At 45.6% G+C, this 26551-nt stretch overlaps 1 protein-coding gene across 2 annotated transcripts in view; it reads right to left on the bottom strand.

Annotated features, from left to right (window-relative positions):
- TBXA2R (thromboxane A2 receptor) overlaps window positions 1–26551 on the bottom strand; it is a 475380-nt gene that overhangs the window by 240198 nt on the left and 208631 nt on the right. For both annotated transcript variants that reach the window (XM_069649435.1, XM_069649436.1), the window contains exon 2: window positions 16631–16722. The gene's annotated coding sequence lies outside the window, so the exon portion shown is untranslated. The remainder of the gene's footprint in view (window positions 1–16630; window positions 16723–26551) is intronic.

Here is a 26551-nt window from a genome sequence, read left to right as displayed (position 1 = left end):
AAGAGGGAAAAACATTTTGAGAGATACAATGGGGGTTATTACAGGATTGGCGATAGCCGTGCAGGAAAATACAGGCACGGCTATCGCCCGAGTCATTTTTATATCGTCACTCGGCAATGGGGATGTACCGGGACATTCTAGCCCCAGCGGATCCGGTAAATCCCCTTCGCCGGGTGCCGGTAAAAATGACTCTGCATTCCCATTTGAGTCCTATGGGACTCAAATGGGAATGGGGAGGACGGTAGCACCGGCACTGTTAATAATGGTGCCGGTGCTACCGTGTAGGTCTGCTCGCAGGTGCCGGCCCGCCCGCCATGTCAGCCCCGGCGGCCGGAAAGGCATCCGTGAGCAGAACTCGCAGTTTGCCGGTCCGGTAACAACGGTACCGGCAAGCTTACCGGTACCGTTGTTACCGGACCGGCAACCTTATAATGAGGCCCATTGATGTGTATCCTCGGCAAAAGAAACTAATAAAAAATGGAAAAACTGTCTCCTTATTTCTTTCTTTCTTTATTCGTGTTTCTGGTCTAAGTGAATAGACATTAAGACCACTCATTGACATACAATAATAAACAACAAATCGTAAATACAATCCATGCATATTGAAAAGAAACCCAGCTTCCACAGATAACAAAACAGTGCAAGTTGTAAAGATTTTTAACAGTAATCCTGATAAAAACGATCCCATATCCAATCCCTGGGTGCCAGTCTTAGACCCTCATTGAATTGCCCAAAAATGCTGTTTTTCCATACTGAGAGTTCAACGCATTCACAAACTAAGTGCTTCACTGATTCGACATGCGTATTGCAATATCAACATGTTGCATCCCCCACTTCCCACTTCCTTTTTTTAATAAGTCTATGTAGTATCATTATAATAAGAATAGTACACTTGTCTCATTGAGCAAAGCACATTATTCAAAACCTATAATTCATTGTTTTTTTGCTTTTTTTTAAATGTACATATTTAGACATTTTACAGAAAACCAAAATTAAACCCCCCACCTCTAACATCCGGGACACAGAGTTAGTACAGATCTAAACATTTATCCCAGATTTTCTGGAACAATTATCTCTTCTTTTGATAATTATAAATCACTCTTTCCATATCAGCAAGTTTAAACATTTCATACAAACATACGTCATTAAGAGACAACCTTCATTTCCATACTCTTAAAATCCGTTTTTTGGCATCAAGGAGCCCCTAAGTATCTTTTTCTTTTGAGCATCAGTTATGTCGTCCAACAGTTCGTCATCTCCTAAAATTAATGTTGCAACATCATAATCCAAATATAGCCCAAGTACGTTGTTGAAAATAGTACATGGTTTCCTCCAGAAATCTCTTACCCTGACAGATTCCCAAAGCATATGTTCTAATGTACCCACTCTGTGAGAGCAGCCCCAACAACTGTCCTAGTCAGACATGCCATGGCATGTTTATGCAACCTCTGCGTGGTCCAGTAGACCCTATTCAGGGTCTTAATCTGTCTTTATCTCTCCCTTAAGCTCACAGACGAGTAAGACACATTCTTACATACATTCGCCCATCGTTCCTCCATCATTTCACACAGTAATCTCATTTCCCCATTCCTCTAATAAGGGTGTAACAAATCAACTTCCGGGGCACAAGTGGTCCAGGGATGAATATCGGTTTATAAACCATCTATCAGCCCCACACCCCTAGTACACCAGAAGGGATCCGAACAGATTGGAACACAAGTAAATTATAAACCTCCTTGTCCAATTTTTGGTAACGTGGACGGAACGGCAGGCTTATCTCTGCAAGGTCGTGGATCGTTGGTTAGTTGCAACAAAGCGAAAATACAATTATTACTCAATGATAAAAGGGACTGTCCAGTCAAGGCTGTATAAAAATATCTACTTTATTATTATTACAACAGACAGTTCTAGCAGACTACAAAATACAACCCACCCTGTAAAGGAACACAGATGACAGACAGTTTCATGAAGGAAAGTGAAGCACTCTGGATACTGACAGGAGGGTAATCAATAAAGCAATTGGTCTTAATTGTTCAAGGTTATTTGGTTCCAGCACCAAGGGAGCAAGGGGTTGTAAATCTCACTAGGGGCCTTCGGAGAAGAATGGGGGGGACAGACCCACAATGTACCTGGTGCTTCAGATGTTCTTGATGCTCGACAGCGTTGAATCAGTTCCAGGACGCTTTGCAGCTCTTGGGACAGAGTTCAAGGTGGGAGACAGCTGAGGGCATCAGGGGCAGGCAGTTCGGCAAGCGAGGCTGGACAGATGGCTGAAGGCTAGTCTAGCAAGGCTCATGGTCAGGAATCATTGTCTCTGTGCTGGTTGGTGGATCTGGAACGCTGGCAAGGCATCTCAGACATCTTGAGTGACTGAAACCTGACAACAGTCAGTGGTGCAGCCGGTCGCGGTGTGAGGGCTCGACTGCCTCGAAAAATGTCCTTAAAAGATGGACGCTGATTGATGCTTGTGTGACACTCCTCCTAACTTCTTCGCAGCGCTCGTGGCATCCTTTCAAGGCGGACGCCCAAAGCTGAGGAGAGTGTTTGCTGGCAACAGCCTTATCCTCTGTTCAGAGACTCTCTGGCACTTCCCACCTAGGAAGCTTTCTGGCAGAACCTAGTAGAGCAAGCTGTGTGCTGGCTGGGTACCGGTTCTGGAGCTGCTGGACGGGTCCTCCAATTCCGGTATCTCCCTCGGTTCCCTGGGAGATGTTTAGGGGAGGGATCTTGCTTCCCTCTTGGAAATCCTGGCCTTCCTTCACTGGCGGAAGAAGTAAGGTAGACTGTACCTTCAGTCAGGGTCCAAATGAATCCTTCTTTTTACTCCTTTCGAAGACGTTGGATGATCTGGTAATTGAGGGGCTCAGCCCTCTTTTAAAGCTAAATGGACCGCTGTGATTGTGCAGGCTAAGCCTATTTATTATTTATTTATTTATGTGTATGCTTATATAGCACTGAAAGCCCCCAGGCATCAGGGCGCTTCACATAAATCATACAAGTCACAAATCAAACGACGGACAAAGCACAGAAAAGAACATATATGTCAAAACAAGTGGCCAACCAGACAGACTATAAGGAAATTGAAAAATGCCAAATGCTACAGTACATCAAGGCTATGGTAAGAAAACAATAATGAAGCTAAAATATGACGGTTCGATGTTTAATTCAATACAATTCTAAGATTAGTGGAGGAGCTTACATGCTGTGTGATTAAACTCCTGTTTAGATACAGTGGTAGGCTGCTAGACCCACATCCCACAATAATACAGTTGGTATTGGCTGTATTGGGACACCACTCTTCAATTTGAATTCTCTGAAGAACTTTTAAGTGTTCGTTCTTACACGGTTAGGACCCAGTATGGAGTTAAGCCAAGCCAAAATTTTGTTTTTCAAGGCCTCCCTGGATTTGGACTGGCAACATTAGTAATGATGAAGTTCCTGGCATCCATAGCAAAGCTCCTAAGACTAGAGTTCGCAATAGTAGGTTGTTTGGATTTCCTTTGTCGAATGTCCCTGGCAAAAGTCAAAGCAGTAATAGACGGTGCCTTAGTAGGTGGCGTGGTAGCTCCACGTGAGACATTAGCCCCCCCCCCCCCTGTACAGGGCTGCCGCTCTTCGCCAGGTAAGGCGCACCTGGATCACACACCACTGTGTGAACTGTTTAACAGCCAGAACGGAGAACCCTCTTAAAAGGGGAGGTTTGTGAAGAATGATCCGCTCTCTCAATTTCGGTAGGATTCAGCTTCTTAGCGGTGGGAAGGGATATGGAAGGCGTGTTAGAGCCTACAATGGCCACCTATCCCTGGAAATCCTTAATGTTAGAGCATGCCTCAAGGTCCTGCGTGAAATGCTCTTTAAAGAGAAGCCAAGTTTCTGAAGGCTTAGAAGCCACTGGCCACTTGACCGCCGTAGGCACTGCATTGTGTCCCTGTTGATCCCCCATTGTCTTTGACTGCAATGGCTCATGGGGGACACTTTTCAAAATATATCCCTCAAGATAATCTGCTTCTTTGGTCTGATCAACCCCCCATTTAGCCCTCCAATGTTAGTTTTGGAGTGAACTTGCGTTGGCTGCGGGATATTAAGGTTGGAGTCTGAGGGTCAGCAGTATTGGTTTTGCCAAGTGCATCATTCTGGATCTCCTTGCCAAAATGCAGGAGTTTAGCGCAAGCAAGATGTGCTTGCTGCAACTTTAATCTGCGTTTGGCGCTGAACGCCAATACATCCAATATGCGGTTGTTATTCCTGAGAGGTGTCACTGGTGATGGTTGTGTATGCATTTCCTCCCTACTTGGGGCAGCGGTCAGGTCTATGCCTATATTTGTACCTGACCCAGCCTGCATCCTCGTCACAGGCATAACTTAAGAAAAAAGTGAGTGGACACCAAGCTTTCCCAACACCTGAAACCTGACACGGTTAAGCAGACACCTGCAAAATAACCCAGCTGGCAAACCCAGGTAGCAAGCATGAGACGCTTACCCGTAGGTGTAACGAAATGCTGTGAAAGCACTTTAGCAAAAATCCTACCTTAAGGAACCAATCCAGGGTTGCCACCAACAATCTTCTGTTATGTGTGAGGTCATTACCAGAGTGCTTTGCAACATGAAAGGTAGGGGGTGACACCATGTTCTAAGTCCCACCCATCTTCCTGTCGGTTGTAAATCAAAGTGTCTCTCTGGTTAACTAAGCCCTCTGTAGTGCTTGATCAAAACACAGGTCTCCCTTGAAGTTTGTGATGAGAGCAGACTTCCTGTCTCCTTTAAATCACATACTTCTTCCTCTGAAAGGGGTGCACTCTGCAGGGGTTTCCTGCGGTACTAGTGGACCCAGACATTACATACACTGTGCTTCATACAGAGGGGTGGGAACTAGCTTCAAGTTGACACATTGCATATCAAAGAGGTGTAACCCCACCTCCCTGTTGTCTGTCCTGCGACCAAGCCCCTTTACAGGCTTGCTCTAATTGTTCACTGCCACCAGCCAAACTAGACAATAGGGAGGCAGATCCATGGGGTCTTTCATATTTTAATTAGGCTGCCACTGGCCAGAGGAAGGTGTGCCTTCCCCCTTCGTGAGATGCTTTGATGTACCTATGGCTGTCACATTCCAGCTGTATGTGACAGGGGAGGATGGTGCCTGTAGGCTGTGTCCTTGTGGAGGACACGTGACTATGCGTTTTGACCGGTGAGCAGGGATAATGTGTGCGCAATGGCCTCACCCATTTTCGTAGGTTGAGCTGTCATCATTCATTTTCATTTTTAAAAAATGAAAAAGCCCAGGTGAGTGCACACTCCCCGTGCGGATGGTCAAATTCCTCACAAAGGCAGCATTGTCTTTTTGCGGAAGACACAATTAGTTTATCATATTTGCTTGCTAAATGACCATCCTTCTTAGCCTGTGCATTGGGACTCTTGAAATCTGTCTCCCCAATCTCCGAGATATCTCCAATAGCCCTTTTAAACATTTTGAATTACCATAGTGTGCAATCAGGCATTTCCCAAGTTGCTCTTAATTGATTCATTGTCAACCAACTACCATTTTCACTGAGATCGCCAATCAATTGTACTCCTCCAAAAAACCACTCTGGTTAGAATAACATCTTATCCTTGACCTTAATAGCAGGGTTGCACCAGATCGAAAACTCAAGGCATGTATGCACATTTCCTCCTAAAAGAGATCAAATGTTCTTCCACAAAGCCCTAAAAAAATCTGTGGTTGGTTTTACCTTAGCGGTCTGTCCTGATTTAGATGTCAAAATTGTAGATGCCGCTAAAGGCCCCATCAAGCATGCCTCAGCTTTCACCCAGTCATTTGGTTCAGGTTCCAGCAGGGGAGCAAAGTGCCTGGCCATAAACGCCAGATGATATGCCTGAAAATTCAGTACACCCACACCCCCAGACTCCCTCAGTCCAGCACCAATTGCAACTTCCAACGTTTAATTCTTGGGTGGTTTACCGTTACAAACAACATTTTGCAGAAGAACATCAAATTCCCTCCACACTTTCCTCTTGATACTTAACGGTAGCATGCCAAGTACATATGTACCTCTTGGAGTAGAAATCATCTTTAGTGCATTGACCTTCCCCACAATGAAAGGTTTAATAGTTTCCACTTTTCCAGGTCCTTTTTAAGACCTATCATGATTTCCTTCACGTTCTCTAGTATAATTTTCTCCAGCTTATTTGTTAACCAAATGCCCAAGTATTTGAGCTTCTCTATGCACCATTTTAAGCCCAGGCCTGTGATCTGATTTTTCTTACAATTCCTTGTAAGCTTCATCGCCTCAAATTTTGTCCAATTAATCTTGTAACCAGACTTAATTTTGAAGTCTGCAATCAGCTCCATCAGTTTTGGAAGCAAGGTTTCCAGATCTCTCAATTTTGCCAATAAATCGTTTGCATAAAGCCATCATTTTTTAATAACCTCACTGTCACTAACCCCCTGGATTCTATTCTCTTGCCTGATCGCAGAAGCCCTAGGTTCAATGGCAATCACAAATAGTAGCGGGACAAGGGACAACCTTGTCTGGTTGCACGTTCAAGACTAAATGACTCCGTTAGTAGTCATATCTGCAGTTGGATCAGTGTATAATAACTTCACCCAGTTTATATAAGATTATCGGATTCCCAGCCTCCCTAGTACCGCAAACAAGGATTTCCAGTTGACTCGATCAAATGCTTTTAATGCACTCTTTGACTAAACATGTTCATTCCGAAATCCACTCAACAGTGTGCCATTGTTCTCAGCTAGTCCGAGTCACAGAAACACATCATTCTCGCCTTGACCCGGAGACCCGCCTTGACACCTTCCTAATACATATCATGGTCTTAAAAAATGTTATTTCATGTGTATTAGCCCCTTTTTAATGCCTGGGCGTCCCTTAATGATTATGTTCCTGTAACACATGCCAATTTATTCCTCAGTCGTATGCAGACCAAAAGCTCAATTAAATATGGCTCTTCCATGCATTATTATCACACATAATTGCTCTTTTAGCAATAAAAAAGGCCAATTTTCAGTGAAATTCAATAAATTGCTAGTGATTAAACATGCGTCCCCCTGATGCCCGTACACATTTAAAATACAAACCTTAAAATCTGCAATGGTTTTATGAATTAATTTTGTTGATGTGCTTTATCATCTATTTCAGGCAGTGAGTACTATTTTGTAACCGCATTATTAATTAATTAATCATGCAGGCTGTGCGTTGTAGGTCCATCCAAAATTATGTGCATACATAGCATTATTTGTATTACACCTTTTCTGAGGAAGCCAGCTAGGGGAAAGCGTGGCGGTAGAATGGGCCATTTGCGAGGATGTGTTTTAGCAGTTGGAATAGATGTGACCCACATGACTGGCCCATCCCTTACAGAGAAAAGAAAAACTTGTGCTAAATGTTGGCAACATGGCGGATTCCGTGGGGTTTGGAATGTTGTGTCGCAGGCTTGGAGTATTGGCTCTGGACAATGCGTGGTAACAATAAGTGGCCGTTTGATCTCCAGCAATCGTCAGTCTTTCTAAGAGCAATAATCAGGAAAAAGGATGAAAAAGCTGATTTTCAGGGAATTAGCATGAAAAGCAAGAACACAAAATCAATTGCAGTCCTTGCGAGGCCACCCTTGATTCCTTTGCACTGTCAAAAGATGGCAGAATCAAATCGAAAGTGCTTAGTTCAAGAAGAGATCGCTCGAGCAATTGACATAGCTCGAGACAATAATTGGGTATTCAAAGAGAAAACAGTTCAAGTACCACAGGGGTGCTCATGTCGGCTCTTGTGTCTCACATCCTGGTGCACCGATCCTTGCTGTTCCTCAACCTGCTCTTGTTCCTTGCGTGTAGTGTCTCGTAGAGCTGCGAACCGCCTCAAGGCACCCTGTTACTGAAATCTAAAACACAGTGGAATAATAAACCCATCCGGACTTCACAGTGCACCAGCCTGTCCTGGGTTTTCCCTTTCACTAGGTTTTCTTCAGAGCCTCAGCTCAGCTGACAAGTTAATATGTAACGTCACATTGTTATATAGTGCTGCGCTCCATGCCAGGTTCTTCACGCTTCTAACCGTTGTAAAATGCCATCGGACGAATGGAGGTCTGAGTTGGCCCTGCTGAAATGCAATCGTCTGTCTAGTCAGGGTGTTTTTCAAATACCTATTAATCCACAGCCTGAAAAACAAATATTGTATTTGTGTTTGAGGCTGTGGATTACAGGCTATGGGCCTGATTCACAGAGTGTTTCCCTATGGGATTGCGGCATTATAAAATGCTTATGTAAATCAGGCCTTTTAAGTTTGGAATGGGTGCTGTAGACACATTCGTTTTCTAATTCATGCGCAGTGCATTGACCTCTTAAGAATTCCTTTTGCTGCATATGAATGCCAGTAACAGAGTGACAAAGGGATATTTGTCTATCATCACTGGATATGCATGCACAATAATACCAGCTATTCTCAATACAAGCTGCTGTAAACTACACCATCACGCTTGCACACGCAAGAATAATGTACCACCATTAGTATGTAAAACCTAATGCTTTTTGCCCGCTCACAAATTCGCTAGGAGAAATTTACGCCCCACCACCATTCAAAGTCACCAGCCGCCATTGCTAGAAACAGCAGAAGAGTGCCAGCAGGCAGGGAGATCTGCCAGCATTTGGGGAAAGAGCATTTGGGGTAAGGCCGGCATGTTTCTTCTGGCGTGATGATATCAGCATACAGTAAATCTGGGGATTTTCTGTCGGCAGAAAAAACAAATCTTGTAGGGATCAGAAATTGCAGGGAAACTCAAACATGGGAAAAGACTAAATTAGTGAAAATGCATGTCATAAAAAGGCCATTAATCGAGTACCTAGTTCTGTAGTGGATTGAAAGTTAGTGCAGGGGGGTGAGGTGTGAAATCTTGAAATCCAATGCAGGCAGCAGCATTGCCTGCTACTGTCCATGCATGCTGTGACTAGCACAGCTGAACAGAGGGCACTAGGATTGCCAGTTCCACAGTAAGGAAGGAGTCCATCAACCTCAGAAAGAAGAAAGGTCGAGCCCACCATGCCCCGGAGATTTGAACTAGAGATGGGCGAATGGCTCCAAAAAGATTCAAACCTATTCAAACAATATGGGTTAGACTTGGTTCAAAAGATTCAAACCATTTCTAACCGCTCCTATAGAGGCAAGTATTTGATAGCTTGACATGGCTCAAATAAAGCTTGTTGGTATTACTGAATTCTAGGATCCTGTAATAGGATCCTAGAATTCAATATTGCTGGCGACTAAGGAAATGATACAAGAGGGAGTCTGGGAGATACACATGAATGATAATGAAAAAAGCACAGAGGATGCTCTCTTTTCATTTGCAATATTTTAATAATGGGTCGCTCATCTTATCCACAAAGGTGGCCTGCTCACTTCAGGGGGGCTGTATGGCAGTGCAAATGAGGTGCTTGCTTGCACCCTTTCATACATTAGTGTTGAGATGGCGCACCCGGGACTAATATATGACACTCTCCCAGCACCCACAGGGGGACTTGTGGGCATTTCACAATGACACGCTCCTTATGAAATGTTAACAAAAAAGCATTTCTGTCCCTGTTTGAGGAATAGAAATGCAAGTGGGGCAGCAACAGTTTCTACTGCTGTTGTTCTATTGAAAAGAAAACACATGCCAGGGTGAGCAATGACCCTGTCATGCCATACATGGCACAGCCCATTGCATTTATTCCAAATAGGCGCGTGTTACATTATTTTCTGTGCTTTTCAAAGAGCATTCGTTTGTGGTTTCAGGATGTGCTTTAAGTAGGGTGACCAGTAGGACTGTCCCATTTGTTGCTCTGTCCCCCTTTCTCATGATTATGTTCCCATTGGAAATTGCAGTGGCCCGGTTTTTAGTAGTAGGTCTTCATAGCTGGCAGGCAGGAATGCACAAACTCGCCGAGAAGAAATACTTCATTTTACAATTTAAGATAGGGTTAGTTTGTGATTGTTTGTTTGAACAGTAACACTTAAACTCCCTTCTGCTCCAAACGCTACTGAAGTATAGTGCCTTGACAGCCACTTTCAAGGGTTAGTCCTTCTTTTATGTTAGTTACCCTGTCCCAGTTTTTTACTTTTTAAATCTGGGCACGCTAGCTTTAAGATGCCAAGACATACCCTCTTATTGGTGCAGATGCGCAAAGTGGGTGAAAAGGGGTGTTTGAATGTGCGCACCCCCTTTCATCTCATCACTTGCACCAAAAGAAGTCTTCAGCATATGCCTCAGACTTTCTTAAAAGCGGCATAGGTTTTAAATGTTTTTTATCCCTCCAAATCAAATATCTAGCGGCTCGGCACAATTCAGCTCGTGAACCATCTCTATGGAGGCTTGAGTAGCTCGAGCCGATTCAGACCCTTTTTTCAAGGGCTCAAGGGCCATTCGAGTCACACACGTGAAGGCTGTCCCATCCCTAATTTGTACCTGGGTCCTGCACATCACACTAAGATGTATGCGCTGAGCAACAGGCTACAGAAAGCAGCAGGAAGGCGGCCTTGATGCAAGTGTCACGTGGGCTCTGAACCAAGGGAATCCTGCATTTGGGGATGTCGAGTTTGTTTTACGAGCAGCACTGGAAGGAACAGGCTGACACCCTCTGGGAGGTGAGGGCTGGAACATGGCCGATGAGTATCGGGGCAGCTCCCGGGCTTTGCCTCATAGCAGCCTGGACAGGGCAGTGAAGACACGTCGCTAGATCCAGACGGCTGAGAGAGGGCGAGACTCCAGAGCTGTATTCCCAAACTCCTGGGCCTAGCTCCAAAAGGGCTCTATTGTTTCCAAAATGGAGCGCTGGCTCACGCGATGTCATCGAGACGTTCACAGCCGCGACAAGCCGTTGCTAAAGAGAGCCATTTGGGCTGCAGAGTTCTTCTGCCAGGTCCCACGAGGAGAGGTCAGTGAGATGGCAGGCGTGGCTTAAGAACCACTGCCATGGGAGTGGAGTTCAGCATCATGTGCACCCATAGTGCCACAGGCCTCAGGGTCAAGCCAACCTCCCCGGTGCCTATCGGTGTTCACTGAATGCTGTATGCCACATCCGAAGCCATCACAATATCCTTGGCTCCCTCCGTTTGGCACTAAACTTTCACCCAAAAGCCAAACGCTATGGCGCTAAAACACCACCTATGGTCCGAAACTAATGGTGTGCAAACACGCGACTTATGAACCAAAGCTATGCAGCCTCACTAGGTGCCACTACAATGCCATCTATGTGCCCAAACCTGTGGTGGCACCAAAGCGCCACATATGAGCCCAAACTACTTAACCGAAGAACCCCTGCAGACTTTGCACAATGGCATTCCTCTCTCCATGCGCTACCAATATGTTTGCCTCACTGGGTGGTGGTTTATGAGCCAACACTAAACAGAGACACCAACCTACAAACCAGCCCATCAAAGTACAGCAGGAACCAAACTCCTTTGGACTAACCAAGACCATGACCACACAAAGCACAGGAAAAACAGAAGCAATGCAAGCCAAGTTTTTCATGGGTTTAATTTTGCACTGCTGCAGTCAAAATTATTTCTTTATTTATTTATTGTTTTCTTGTTAGGCGCTTATGCAATACGAAATAATGTTTCAAAGCGCCCCACAGGGCACTGAGGGAGCAGGCGTGGGAAATACATTCCAATACATTAAAAACACAATATATAGAAGCAGTGGCGGTAAGAGGAAAACAGGACGAACCTACTATGCCTTGTGAGTATTCAGAACGTGCAAGTGCAGAGCAGTGGGGGAAGAGGATAACAGGAAATCATACCTGCACTAGTGGCCCTCTTCACCCGTGGGAGTAATTTGATCAAATGAGTGGTTCAGCACGGGAGTGATGCACTTTGCTCATGCCCATCTTACAGCATCAGGCCACTGAGCTCCTCTGGGGTCCAGATGGAACGACGCAAGACATTTTTAGGGAAATCAAATTGCCATTAGAGAGGACATATAGTTATGCAGAAGTAGTGTTTGATTTGTTGCTCTTTTGGGGCACTTCTGAAATCCACCAGAAGATCGAATACTGACATTGTATTAAAAAATGTCCTACTTGACTCTACTCCTTACAGTTTTCTTGGAATACAAGGCTTAGATTGTGAGTGATGCCCAGGTGGCTGGAGCCTTGGGTTCAAGTGATAACCTCTGAGGGAGGATTGCGGGGAGTGATGGTAGCAGGGTGGTATGCACTCTACTGCTCTAGCATGCTGCCTTCCAGCTGATTCAGGCCATTTTGAGCCACCACAGCATGCTGACTCCCAGAAAACAGAAAAAAGACAGGCTCAGATAGCCCTAGCAAATATACCGATCATCAATGCGCTAGGCTAGGGTATGTGCTGCAGCTGTGAGACACCCATGAGGAGGACCAACACTCTCTATTTTATGGGTTGCATAACTGGCTGAGGTGAACTTCATATCACAAGCTCCCAACTGCATCCGCTACCCTCTGCTTGCTCTTGGGGATATCCCTCCCAGTGCTCTAGGAGGGATAAGAACTCAAAGGGGAGGCCCTAGCGATTCCAACAAAAATATGTAGTTGGTGGGGCATAAGAAGTGTCTGGCATGGTTGTGAGGAATTCCACCATCCACACAGGGAGAGTGCACTGCATGGACTTTTTCATTTTTTCATAAATGAAAATGAATGATGCAACCTCCAAGAAATGAGTGCAGCCATTCCACACCCATTTCATCTGCTTCCCGCACCAAACGCATAGTCTAATGTACTCAATGAAGATGCAGCCTACAGGCGCCTTCTTCTCCTGTCATATTCAGCTGGAATATGACAGCCCCGGGTACATCAAAGCATTCCAAGAAGGGGGAAGGCAAACCTTCCTCCAGCCATGAGCAGCCTAATTTAAATATCAAAGGCCCCATGGATCTGCATTCCTTTTGTCCTCCGGCTGGTGGCAGTGCATACTAATGAGAGACAATTGAACCAAGCCCGAGGGTGCTTGGTTGCCGGAACAGACAACAGGAAAGGTGGGGCTAAAAGCCCTTTTGTTATGCAATGTGTCAACTTAAAACTATTTCCCACCCCTCTGTATGAAAGGCAGTGAATTACATGTCTGGGTCCACTATTTACCACAGGCAAACCCCTACAGAGATGCCCCCCTTCAGAGGGTAGAAGTATGTGGTTTGGGGGAACAGGAAGTTTGCTCTCAGCAAAAACTTCAAAGGAACCCTGCACTTTAATCAAGAGTCATAGAGGGCTCAGTTAACCAGAGATACACCTTGATCTACAACAGACAGGGAGATGGGTGGAACTTAAGTATATGTTGTCACCCACTTGTCTGTACTGTTGCAGAGCACTCTGGTCCTGGCCTCATGCATAACAGAAGATTGTTGGTGGGGACCCAGGATTGGTTCATTAAGGTGGGCTTAGCCTGCACCAATCACTCGGCCCATTTGGCTTTAAAAGAGGGTTGAACCCCTCATTTTTAAGAGATCATCTTAAGACTTTGAAAGGAGTAAGAAAAAGGACTCATTTGGACCCGAGCTGAAGGTTCAGTCTACCTTACATCTTCTGTCAGTGAAAGAAAGCCAGGAGTTCCAAGAGGGAAGTAAGATCCCTACCCAGGGAACAGAGGGAGATACCGGACTCAGAGGACCTGTCCAGCAGCTCTGGAACCGGTACCCGGTCAGCACACAGTGTGCCCTGCTGGGTTCTGCCAGCAAGCTTCCTAGGTGGGACGTGCCGGAGAGTATATGAACTAAGGACAGGGCCGTTGCCTGCAAACACTCTCCTGTGCTTTGGCCCTTCCACCTTGAAAGGACACAAGCCCTGCAAAAAAGCTAGGAGGAGTGCCACACAAGCATCATCCAGCGTCCATCTACTAAGGACATTTTTCGAGACAGTCGAGTCCTCGAACCACATATGGCTGTATCGCTGCAGTCACCAGAGCCGTCCGAGACGCCTCGACCAGCATTCCAGATCTGCCAACCAGCACAGAGACAATGATTCTTGGCACTGTGCCGCCATGCCGGACAGCCTGCAGACATCCGTCCAGCCTCGCTTGCCGAACTGCCTGCCGCATGGTACCCGCAGATATCTCCTCCCACTAATTCTGTCTTAAGGGCTGCGAAGTGCCCTGGAACTGCCTTGATGCTGTCGAGCACCAAAAATCTCTTCAGCACCAGGTACATTGTGTTTCTGCCCACCTGGCCCTTCTCTGAAGGGCCCTAGAGACAGTTATGACCCTTTGCCCCCTTGGTGCTGGAACCGAGTAACCTTGAACAGTAAGACTGATTACTTTACCAACTACCCTTCTGTCAGTATCCAGAGTGCATCCCTTTTCCATTGTGAAACTGTCTGTCCTCTGGGTTACTTTACAGGGTGTTCATATTTGTAGTGTACTAGAACTGTCTGTTGTAGTAATAATAAAGTAGATATGTTTATACAACCTTGACTGGACAGTCCCTTGTATCATTGGGTAATAATTGTATTTTTGCTGTGTTGCAACTAACCAACGATCTACGACCGTTCCGTCCACGTTATCCAAATTGGACAAGGTGGCGTTATAATTTACTTGTATTCCAATCTGTTCGGATCCCTTCTGGTGTACTAGAGGCGAGGGGCTGATTGATGGTTTAGAAACCGATATTCATCCCTGGACCACTGGTGCCCCTGAAGTTGATTCGTCACAATGGTAACATTCACAAGGAACTAAAGGACCTTTAAAAGGCATGTGGCCTACTTCACCAAGATGGTCAAGTTTTCGTACCTGGCATTACAGGAGCAACATCTAGGTGTGTTAAAGTGAATATAATCAATAGCACTTGGTCAATCGACTAACATAAAAATGGACTAGGAGAATAATATTCAAACATCAAAACGAAAATCAAACTAGATCAGTGCAGTTTCCAATCCCTTGATTTTTTTGAAGAAAATGCATGAGTCTTTTGTATTCATTTTATTCAATCTTTCTAATGTCTTATGGCAAGGGTTCATTAATATGTTGCAAAATCCAATGCATTTTTCGATATTATAGTTTCCCTTCAGAGAAATACAAAATAAATAATGTGACCACAAATGTATGAAACAGATGAAGCAGTTGTACACATGGAGTGATAGTGACATCTACTGGGCATGTACAGTATTGTCATTCATCATCTTGTCATTAATTTCTAGCGCACAGAGAATTCAGGTCACAAGAAACCGACAGTGACCTGTCTTGAATGCAATTTTCAGACCGTGTGGAGGCTGCCCTGGCATGCTTACATCCGAATCCCTCACATCCTGCAATTTCCCATTCAGGATTCTGGTGATGGTTTAAAGACTGTCAAGCCAATGGTAGGCTCCCCTAGGACTCCACTATCTACGTATATATCAACCTTTCCCAATCTCCCTTTTCTCCTTCCATCTCCCTAGCATTACATGGCAGCTGCAATGGGAATGTGTACATAAGGGCTTGATCACAGTTATTGGGAACCCAGCTTCCAGGTCTGCTGGGAGAGAAGACAACACAAGAATTAGAGAAGCTGTATCCCCCAGTCCAGTGGGTAACCTGAATTAATAATTGCCAAATGTGCATGTCTGCTCTAGCCGTCAACCCATCCCAGCTTCCCCATACCTATCCCAGGTTTCCTTACCCATCCACAAACCTCACCCACCTGCACTCTGCCTGCAACCACAGGTGTGTCCCCTTTGTAAAGCGCTCTATCGCCTCCCAGCTAGGTTTGGGCTTTAGAAATCCTATACAGATCTTGTGCTATACTTCTGAATGCCTTATTTAGTCACTATTTGCAGGGGCATTAAGCAGCATTAAGACCTTGTTTATAGACTGAGTGCCGTTTAAATGTATTTTTGATTTATTTCACTCTTTGCATAGTGCTATATGCCACCTTGTTGTAACTTCAAAGCGCTTGTCCTCTTTATGGATGGTGTCAAAGCTGAACGCTTGGGCTCATATTGAGTACCTATGGTGATTATCTGATCAACTAATGGTTATATTGTCTGGAGTTGAAGGGAGTCAGCCAGGGGATGGTCCCTGATTATTTCAGAGTCAATTACATACATTGTTTACATATAAGTGGTTACTTAGGTGTTCATGTCTGTATTTGCTCTTCATTTAGAAAATCTCAATGTCTGTAAATTGGGTAAACATACGCCTAACATTTTCACCACACATGTGAGGGTTTAAAGAAAGGAAAATCAAAATAAAATAGTGGCAACATTTTAAAACTTTCGGGTTTTAAAAGACAGAAACATAACTTTTATATCGGTCAGACTTTATATTTTGCACTTATATATCCTTCCTTTTCACGGTTTCCTTTAGATTTAGAGTGTAAGAACCAACGGGGTGGGGAGGCGGTTCTACTGCAGTATCCAGTAGATAAAAAACATTCTCAGTGAAGGTCTTTTCTAAACGGAATTTTAGGGAGACGCTTAAGCATCCACTTTTATGTTGCAACGTCACCAAGCAAGGAGTCTAGACTAACCCTAGAATATTAAGCACTTTAACCCCTTAACTGCTGAGCTTTAATCAAGTCTATGCAAAAAGGACAAGCATACTCGTCGGGGACTTTGCCATGCAAATACGGTTATTTCTCCACGCCGTTCCATAAGTAAGGCCAACTACAGCAGACCAGGAAAACCCGTCCTTGGAAGCAAGTGTATATTTATTTACCTGTGCAAGCCCGTGCCGGAAGTAGCCCTGACTTCACTGGCCAAAGCATCTGCATAGCTGCCGTGAAGGGCATTCGTTTGAGGTAAAAGTGACTGCAAAGAAAGGGAGAGAGAGGTTCAAGAGCATGTTCAAAGGAACAAGAGCATGTTTTAAAACAGCAAGGATTATCAACAGCATGGATATCCCCCTTTCCCTGATTTCCCCCAGGGGCTACATAAAAAGCTATCACAGAGACCATATTGCGTTTCTGAAGTGAAAATGTTGAAGCAGCAAGAACTGCATAATTATCAGAAATTGGTTAGTGAATGAATTCCACAGTCCCATCAATTTAGCCACAACTTCGGATAAGTCAATTAGGTGGTGCATTGAATTCCGCAAAATTAACAAAGGGCCAAAACTGAACCCATAACCCTTCTGTAGAGATGAGCTTACCAAGTGACTCCATTTTAAAGGGTGAACCATGTTCCTGGGCTGATTTCTTTTTACACCACATCGTAATCTGGCGCTTTAGTCGATTTCCTTCAATTGCTGTGAACCAAAACTACAACTCCCATTATTCCTTACATTGTTTGAAGAAGACCTGTGATTGGAGACATGGGGACTCATTACGAGTCTGCTGGTCCGGAAACAAGGGTGCCGGTAGCAACAAACCACCACCCTTTCCGGACCGGCAGACTACAACTCTGCCTGCCGGACCAGATGCGCCCAGAAAGTCTGACCTGCCAGGGCGCATCAGCCCCGGTAGGCAGGGTTGCTATGGAAGCACCAGCACCGCTGACAATGGTGCCGGTGCTTCCATGCACCCATTCCATAGGACTCCACAGGAATGGGGCACAACATTTTCTGCCGCCTGATATCCCAGGCCACTGGGACTGTCCCGGTGGGACCGGGATCTCAGGCGGCAGAAACGGTGTTACAGGGTTGGTCGACAACGCGCTGTTGGCACTGGTGGGTTATCGCCAACCTCGAAATGAGGCCCATGGAGTCCCCAGTGATTTGGAGTCGCCTGGCCACGTTATTTGGGTTGGATGAGCTCTCGCATAGACTCGGGAGGATAGCTCAGGGGCAACGTGCTCGCCTTGGAAGCAAAACGACACGGAGCAACACGCGCTCGATCCCCGGGTCCAGCTTATAAACCTCTGGGTATTAAGCGCGTTATAAACAACCTATCATATCATAACGGTGTGAATACTGCAAAATAAATCCTGAATCCCAAAATGTCACTTTTTTTTTCTTTTCGCACCTTGCCGCACAATTACACACAATTGGATTCTGGATTCTGGATTTTGGGCCGAGAAATTATGGGGTGATACCCTCGGAAAGTGCTGTGATATGACAACTCTTCGACTCAATAAAGAATACATTCTAACATTAAACAGGTTTACAGGGGTCAAGTCCTAAAAAATAAAGTGGGGGGACTCATCAACAAACGTAATGGGATGTGATGTCCCCAGAAATCAGCATATGCACTTTTCATTCAATTGGCAGTGCATAAACACCAAAATTGCACAGGAGGAATGGCATTTGCCTTTCAGAAAATCAGCACACACACACACACACACACACACACTAAACCAAGAGAGGTTATTTTCTAATAATAGTTCTTTTGAAAAGGTTAAAATGCGTGCATGTTTTAAACTCCAAGAAGCAATACAAATGTTTTCACTGGAACTTGCAGTAATAAAATGGGACATTTCACCTTGAGTTGTTTGTTATTTATCGTCAAGTTGTATATAGTGCAGTGGTGAAGTGGACAGCCTGCAAACCTAGAGACTGGGGTCGGCTTTTATTCATAATTTCAAAGAGAGCATTCACATTCAATGTTTCTCATTTTAACTGGGGGAACTGAGTCCATCCTCGGAAAATAGTGGGTCGTCTGCGTCCACCCGTGTGTACCCTCGACTTGAGCCCTGGCGTACAACACTATTATCAATACAGTAGACGGCAAAATAACAACTTCGGTACATTCGTATGCCCTTTGGGTGGCATACAACGCACACAATATTTTAGAGGTTGGCTAATGACGTGTTTAACCACAGTAGGAAGGCATATGACAATGTTGTGAAAAAGTCGCAGGGGAGCTCGGTGACACGTGGATGGGAGTCTCCTTAACCCAATAACTGGAGGCTGCAGATCTGATACATGGCGGTGGGGGTGCTTCAGGACTAACAGGAACATGGCTCCCAGGTCTATGCAGCTGACAAGCCTTTGGAGTAAGGCATGGTTTAAGCCATGCATACATGTTTCTAATTACCCGCCAATAAACACGTAGAGGAAGGAGTTTGATGGGTCATCATGGGATATATGTTCACTTCTTGTCCATGCAAGCGGCATCATTGTTGGGCAGGACACAGGCCGTGCTGCGGAAACTGCTGAAGGTGGGAGGAACCAGTTCTGTGTGACCTCTTCTTGCGTGTCTCAAAATAAGACTAGCGACAGCGCACGGGCAGAGGGGGCATAGTGAAGCACCCGAGACTCAACTTGCCCATTAAGTACGTGCTGGGATGAAACGTATTCCCTTTCTTGGCCAGTTTTCGGATACCCATCCCATGACCGGTCCAGCTCAGAATTGAAGTCTCAAAGTATAGCGCCGCACAGGGAATATCTAAACCGATCACCATCTCCTTAGAGCAACCCCCAAATCACTGTAGTACTCCTCCTACTGGCTCCCTCAGCACACTATTACTAAGCCATTCATACATCAAAGCAGCCACACAGATGTCCAAAGAGGTAACAAATAGACAACCCTGAGAGTTCAAGGAAAAGAGCAACCCTGCTTCACATCACCGCCCCCTAGAGGGGACCTTTGTTTTAGCTCCGGCTCTTCAGACATTCATAAATCCGCACTCGTTTTGTCTACAGCAAATCAGATGTAGGACGTGAAGCCCACATTCAACCGCCTAATGTTGATATGTTTCCAAGAAGCTGTTTGTTATTTCTATGGAGACTGAAGACGAGGGTGCTCTGGGGGGTGTCGGCTACTAGCAAACCAACAGCCAGGGCCCTGTGCTTTTTAAGTGGACAGGGACGCCGTGGCAGGCAGGGAGCTTTCCCAGAAGCTACGGCGCTTTCCCAGAAGCTACCGCTTAGATCCGAAAGCAAATCCCAGGACAGCAGCGGAAGCCCTGGCAACCAAGCCTCAGTGTCAGCAAAGAGTTCTTGGCAGCTTTCAGAAGCCCCGGCCACGCAGCAGAAAAGGACACTTATCAGCAACCAAGGCCACACTTACTGAAAGGCCCTGCACTGCCAGCTGAATATCTCTCCAAAAGGCAACGCGCCTCATAGCCCACTAGGACCCTCGGCAATAAGAGAACCTGGACCTCAAAGCCTGGAGCACCTTACTGAAGAAAGGCAAAAGATGACCACACAGAAGTGGACAGCATTCCACATTGGGACCACACCAAGCACCCCAACCACCAAGAGAACAGCATGTCAGTGGTAAGGCGCCATATCAGATCACAGTGTACTGTACCAGTAGCTAGTAACAATAGCAACCTCATTGTCAAACGGGATTGCACAGCAAAAGCCGGAACTTCTGTTAGCAGAAAACTTGCCATCTCAGTGATCAAGACTCCAAGCATGAAAAGGAGCTTGAACCCAGATGACCAGATGATGCATCTCCAACCTCCACTAGTGCAGAGAAACGCAAGGACCAGCTGTTCTGGTAAAGACTGCGTACTGGTGCTGGCCGGCCACAAGTGGGGGGTTGTGAGACTAAGAGGTGGGTTTGGTAGCCTACGGAGGATTGGGGAGGCCAGAGGGTGTTCTCCTTAAGCTCCATAATTCCACCTCGTACTCAACTCATAATGTAAAGTCAAGACCAGGAATTTTCAAGAATTCCAGCTTCATCTTTTGGTAGCCAGGCTGAACATTCAGTCTGAAATCTACCGAAAAGGTTTAGGCAGACAGAGTGCAGCACCACCCTCAGGTGCAATTTTAATAGAGCATTAGAAGGTTATTAGAACAATATAGATTTTTTTCAGAGAAAAGGATTGCACAGTTGCACTTTTACAAACGATGGATTATACATGAAATGATAATGTACTACCTGTTAAAATAATGATGGTTTAACCTCAAATACAGTATCCTGTCACTGCTGTGTTCTGCTCCGCCAGTTGCAGTTAAGAGTTCTTCCACCTTGAACGCAATGCAATTATAAGTATAGAACAGTCTACAGACGGGGCAGAGGCTAAAAAATCCAGCAGTATTTAAGGATCAGTGGGGTATGCTCCCACAGTGAGCCAGCTTGCTGAAGTATCAAGGCGACATGTGCTCGCCGTTCATCCCGGAGTCTCCTGAGAGGGTATATGGGTACGAACAGCGCAAGGAAAGTCAGGTGTTGACTCATCTCAGAAACGCCCCGAAGTATAGGAGCAATCGGAAAGAAATATTGGCAATGGGGATGACCAGGGAATTTCAAAGTCCATAGTGTAGCTCTTTGTTTCTGGTTCTAAAACCACTGAGATGTATTAGGATGTGTGTGAATTGCAGAACCGGAAACCAAGTCAGTAGTTTTGAGGACCTCCTTGTAATGTTAATGGGCATTTGCATAGCGCCGTTCACCACTGGTAAGGTCTCAATGCGCTGTATGTTGAACGCCCTCAGGTCTCGGAGTCCAGGTCAGTGGAGATGGAGCAGTAAATACGTGTGTGCACTCTGTCTATGTGCAGCCAGATGGAACTGTTCGTGGTGGATAGCTGCATTCTAATGCTGGACGTTGTGTGGAGGGTATGTAAGACAGGTAGTGTGTGTGCAGCTGTTGTGGTTGTAGCTGCATTCTAGTGGAGGTGGTGCTATTATGCGAGAATATGGGTGCAGCTAGTCCAGATTTATCATGGGGGATAGCTGCATTCTAAAGGCTGTTGCGGTGTTCAAGATGGTATATAATCCATTCACTCAGGTGAAATGCAGTTCTAGGCTAACTTGCACAGATAGGTGAACTGCAATATTAGGCTACTCTACTCAATCAGGCGACAAATGCAGTTTTAGGCTGACAAGCACAGTCATGCAAGATGTGAAATTAGGCTACCCTACTCAATCAGGCAAAATGCATTTCTAGGCTGACTAGTATAGTCAGGCAAGATGTGAAATTAGGCCAACCTGCTCAATCAGGTGCCATGAAGTTGTAGGACAATTAGAACGATCAGGCAAGATTCAATAGAAGGCCAACTTGCACAGTGAGGCATAATACAAACAACCAGAGACACAAAGCAGTGGAAAGAGCACCAAGGTTGGGAACACACAGTAGTGGAAATGCACCTAGATTTGAAAAAGACAGCAGTGGAAAAATGCATCTAAATTTGAAACACACACCAGTGGAAAATGCACTGATATTTGAGACACAGAGCAGTGGAAAAATACACCTAGATTTGAACAAACAACAGTGGAAAAATGCACCTGGATTTCAGGCACACAGCAGTGGAAAAATGCATCTGGACTTCAAACACACAGCAGTCTGGGAATAGATTTGAACACACAACAGTGAAAAAATGCATCTAGATATGAACACGAAGCAGTGGAAAAATGCACCTAGATTTCAGACACACAGCAGTAGAAAAATGCTTCTGGATTTGAAACACACAGCAGTGGGAGAATAGATTTTAACACACACCAGTGGAAAAATGCACCTAAATATGAAACACACAGTAGTGGAAATGCACCTACATTTGAGACACATAGCAGTGGAAAAATGCACCTAGATTTCAGACACACAGCAGTGGAAAAACGTATCTGGATTTGAAACACACAGCAGTGGGGGAATTGATTTGAACACACGCCAGTGGAAAAATGCACCTAGATATGAAACATGCAGTAGTTGAAATGCATCTATATTTGAGACACACAGCAGTGGAAAAAGGCACCTAGATTTGAACACACAGCAGTGGAAAAATGCACCTAGATTTCAGACACGCAGCAGTGGATAAACGCACCTAGATTTTAGACACACAGCAGTGGAAAAATGCACCTAGATTTACAACCATTTACTACCACTGTAGCAGCTGGAAAGTGCATTTCTAGTGCTGCTGCCAGAATTGAAAAGTTGGCAATGGTGGGTCACCTTGACATGAAGAGAAAGGAATAGCCCCTGTGAACCACTCCTGCTGATGTGATTTCCTAGGTATGGCATGGGATATGGAAAATGCACCAGGAATCCGCCAGGTCTGCTACATTCCTACCAATACCACAGAGACATCCCTAGCGTAGCATCTCAGGCAGGCCAACGTGAAACATGTGATAATCATGCTCAGCAGTTCTGAGCTAGAGCTTTTGATCTAGGCCACTTTTCTCTGGGGGAGTTAACCTACGGAAGTGTCTCTCTTCGAGTCATGCACACAGACACACACACAATTGTATGCATGCACACACAAGTGCCAATGCACACACTTGCATGCATGCACGCATCACACACACACAAATGTACACATACACACACACACACAACATCTGTCGTTCTGCATGTCCATGTTTACATCTCCTGTCCATGTTGCATGTGTTAATGTTAATGTTAAAGGATATTTGTAACGCGCACTATCACCACCGGAGTGGCCCCCTGGCGCTCTGGCGGATCTAAAACAACGTGGGGGGGGGGTTGGTTAGGCGTGTTAGTAGGACAAAGTTTGGAGAAGAGCAAGGGAGCTGTGAACTACTGTTGGTAGCTTCAGTTCGGTTAACACCGTTCGTCGAGCATATTGGTGTGTTGTTCGGTTCTGAGTTCCTCCTGTGCTGTTGTTTGGGGTCTGTGTTGTGTGGTTGTTGTTGCGGTGTGGTGAAGTGCGTGCGGGTTGCTGCAGCTTTAAGAGGTGTGATTGTGTTTGATTAGAGTTTGAGAGGTGTGTGAGGAAGGTGAGATTTTTTGCAGGCAGCAACTCTATTTCTAGTACCCTGGCTTCTCTTAAAACAAGCCTGATCCCCAGCACATCCACAATCAACATGAAATTGGCCTCTGTCCTGTGGAGGGTGGGTGGGTGGTAGTCTAATGCCAAGTTCTGAGGCGTTGGCATGCTCCAGACGGACGGCCTCCGTTTCCATTTTAGGGCGTGCAGGTACAGCACACAGAGCGTGATGCCACGTATTCCATCTTAAACTATGTTCTCTGACTTCTTTCCGAAGCTTGTACATGCTCCTGTTGGTAATTGACCAATTGTCATTTCACTGGGACATCAGAATTCCAGTCCCGGCAAAGGCATTGAGTCACTGAGCGTGTAGCCTTTGTCAACTTTAAATGAACAAACCATACTCAAGCAGTTTATGAAGATGATTTGCAAAATGAAATCTAAGGATTGCAAAATAGGTGACATAAAGTCATATGTGGCCCTTGCAATTGCCTACAGGACACCCTGTTAATGATAATGTTTAGATATCCGTTCCTTTAACAAAGCACCAAACATTTTGCCTTGGGACCCACTTCAGCACACACTTTACATTTTTTTTTAAACATTTATAGCATAGTGCTTTAGGTAATATAAATGAGTATTTTAGATTCAAAAGTGAGTAACAGTGGCAGTGCGATACAGCCGGAACTAGCACAATAAAAGCCGTTGCTAGGGATCAGAGCGTTGCCAGGTGACACTGCTTAGTTCAATAGTTGAGGAGGCGGTGCGCATCATCCTATAGGATGGGGAAGCGCCTGCGTGAGTCCGCCCACGCCTCCGATAATTAAGAAGAAGAAGAAGAAGGCTCCACCTTGTGAACCTTATACAGAGGGATGTGCAGCCTGTGTGCGCGCTCTTCCCCCGCGCTTGATGTGCAGCCTGTGTGCGCGCTCTTTCCCCGCGCTTGCAGCAATTGTGTCCTCAGAGAGCGCGTGCACAGAAGAATAAATAGCATGCAGTCACTGGACGACAGCGCGCGCCTATGGGCTGCCATGCATTGCACGTTTCTGTGCAAAAGAACATGGAACGGAAACGTGCAATATTGTGCATTGCAAACGCGCGTTAATGCCCGCAAGCGCCATCACCAGTGCACAATTCATTGGTCTCGCTGAAAGGCAGGTTTGCGGCCTGTGCAGAGGGAGAACATGTGATGTGTTTGTTCACTGTGCAGGGCGTCACACTATGGGCCTGATTCATGGAATTTTTGCACAATGCAAAGTGACTTTGCACTGCCGACACAATCCCTGATTCATGGAACTGTGCAAAGTGTCGTTTTGCAGTGCAAAGTCAGTACAAGGTCATTTTTGCAGTAAAAAGTGACTTTGCACAGTTCCATGAATCAGGGTTTGTGTCACTTTTCAGCAGTGCAAAGTCACTTTGCATCGTGCAAAAAAATCCATGAAACGGGCCCTGTGTTTTTAAACCTTTACTGAGTTGATTGTACAGGGAATGACGGGAGCTCTCCTCAAGCGTTTTGCCAAAGCCCCATTCTAGGATCTTCCACTTGCCGATAGCGTTCCATGTTGCCATACACCAATGACACATTTTGCACCAAATCATTTTGCACCTTGGCAAAAATCTCACCAATGCAAATATGCATTCCCGCATTGCATTGTTACTTGGGAGAAGCTTTTGCCCCAGTGCAAATGTTGGTGGGGGAACTGCACCACTACTGGGTAAAGCTTGGGTAAGGTGGGCCTAGAAGTCAATCGGATGGGAACTGCAGTGTTTCTTAGTCCGCAGACTGCAGCCAATTAGCTTTTTTTTTTAGATAATCCCATATAGGGAGACACAATCAACTGCATAATTGCACGCAGGGGACCTCCAATGTTAGCACTTACGTGCCGTGCCGTTGGGTCACCTGCGTGCAGCATTCACGAGGAAGGGGGGAACTAGGAAAGAGTGAACGCGAGGCTACAATGTTCTATTTCGGTGCCCTTCAGTGCTCTTGGCCACATGTTCCCGCACTCAGATACTAAGTCCTAATAAACCCCTTCCCTGCAGGCCATGTGTTCCCTTCTTAACAATCAATGCTCCAACTTCAAAGTGAGGACTGCTACTGATTACCTCTCAAAGGTCTTCTGCCTTTGGAGGCCAGCCGTACCCCTGTGGTAAGCCTTACATAATATGTTGCCCATCTGTACACCAGGCCACGGTGCTCAGCCTCCCCAACACATTGCCCCCCCGCCCCACCAGTGGATCACTTGCTCTCAGCATCATGCATTATCCTGTCCATCGGCCAACCAGGGGTTGACATCAAAGGGTGGGCATTATTTACTATTGTCTCCTAGACCCAGCCCCCCACCTGACCACGCCCATAGCTTAGACACTCCACACCTATTGGGCTCCGGCCTAACACAAGCCTGTCCTAAGCTATGTTATGCACGTGCATATATCCTCACTGTTTACATTTTGTATAGCTTTATATCTACTATTGTATATATGATTGTTTCACTCAATGTAACCTGTATAATTTCTGTAACTATCTTGTACCTTAAGAAATGCACCCAGATACCCTCGGGTTCGGTGCGCTACATAAGCAAATAAAACAAACAAACAAAACAAACCAGTCTCACACCACAACACCTTGCCATCTGCCAACCACAAACAGGCACCAAGCCTCCCATCCCACACTATCTCCAGCAGAAACCTATGCTCAGCCTTCAACAATAGCTTCTCAATCTGCCACCTGGGCACCAGAACTCATTCTTCCACAAAACCTTGACCATCTGTTCCCCCGCCCCCTGTGCCCAGCCTCCCAAAACACAATGCCTATGAGCCAACCATGCACCTGCACTCAGACAACCGCAATACCTTGTCTGTCTTCTAGGCACCTTTGCTCAGTTTCACACAGTAGTATCTTCATCCACCAACCAGGCGCTTGGACTGAGCATCCCACAGTGCTGCATGAAACAGCCAACTGGCAACCTGTACTCAACCTCCAGCAATGCCCTTCACGGTTCATCAAGGGGTGATCTCTGAATACACTGGGTCTCCGGAATTCCCTCTGCTACCATTGATGTCTGACAAATACTTCCTGCAAATCTAC

This window comes from Ambystoma mexicanum, chromosome 1p (genome assembly GCF_040938575.1).
Source record: "Ambystoma mexicanum isolate Mex_15411 chromosome 1p, UKY_AmexF1_1, whole genome shotgun sequence".
NCBI classification, from domain to species: domain Eukaryota; kingdom Metazoa; phylum Chordata; class Amphibia; order Caudata; family Ambystomatidae; genus Ambystoma; species Ambystoma mexicanum.
The sequence above is the reverse complement of the archived record's forward strand: the minus strand, read 5'-3'. Positions and strand labels throughout refer to the sequence as shown.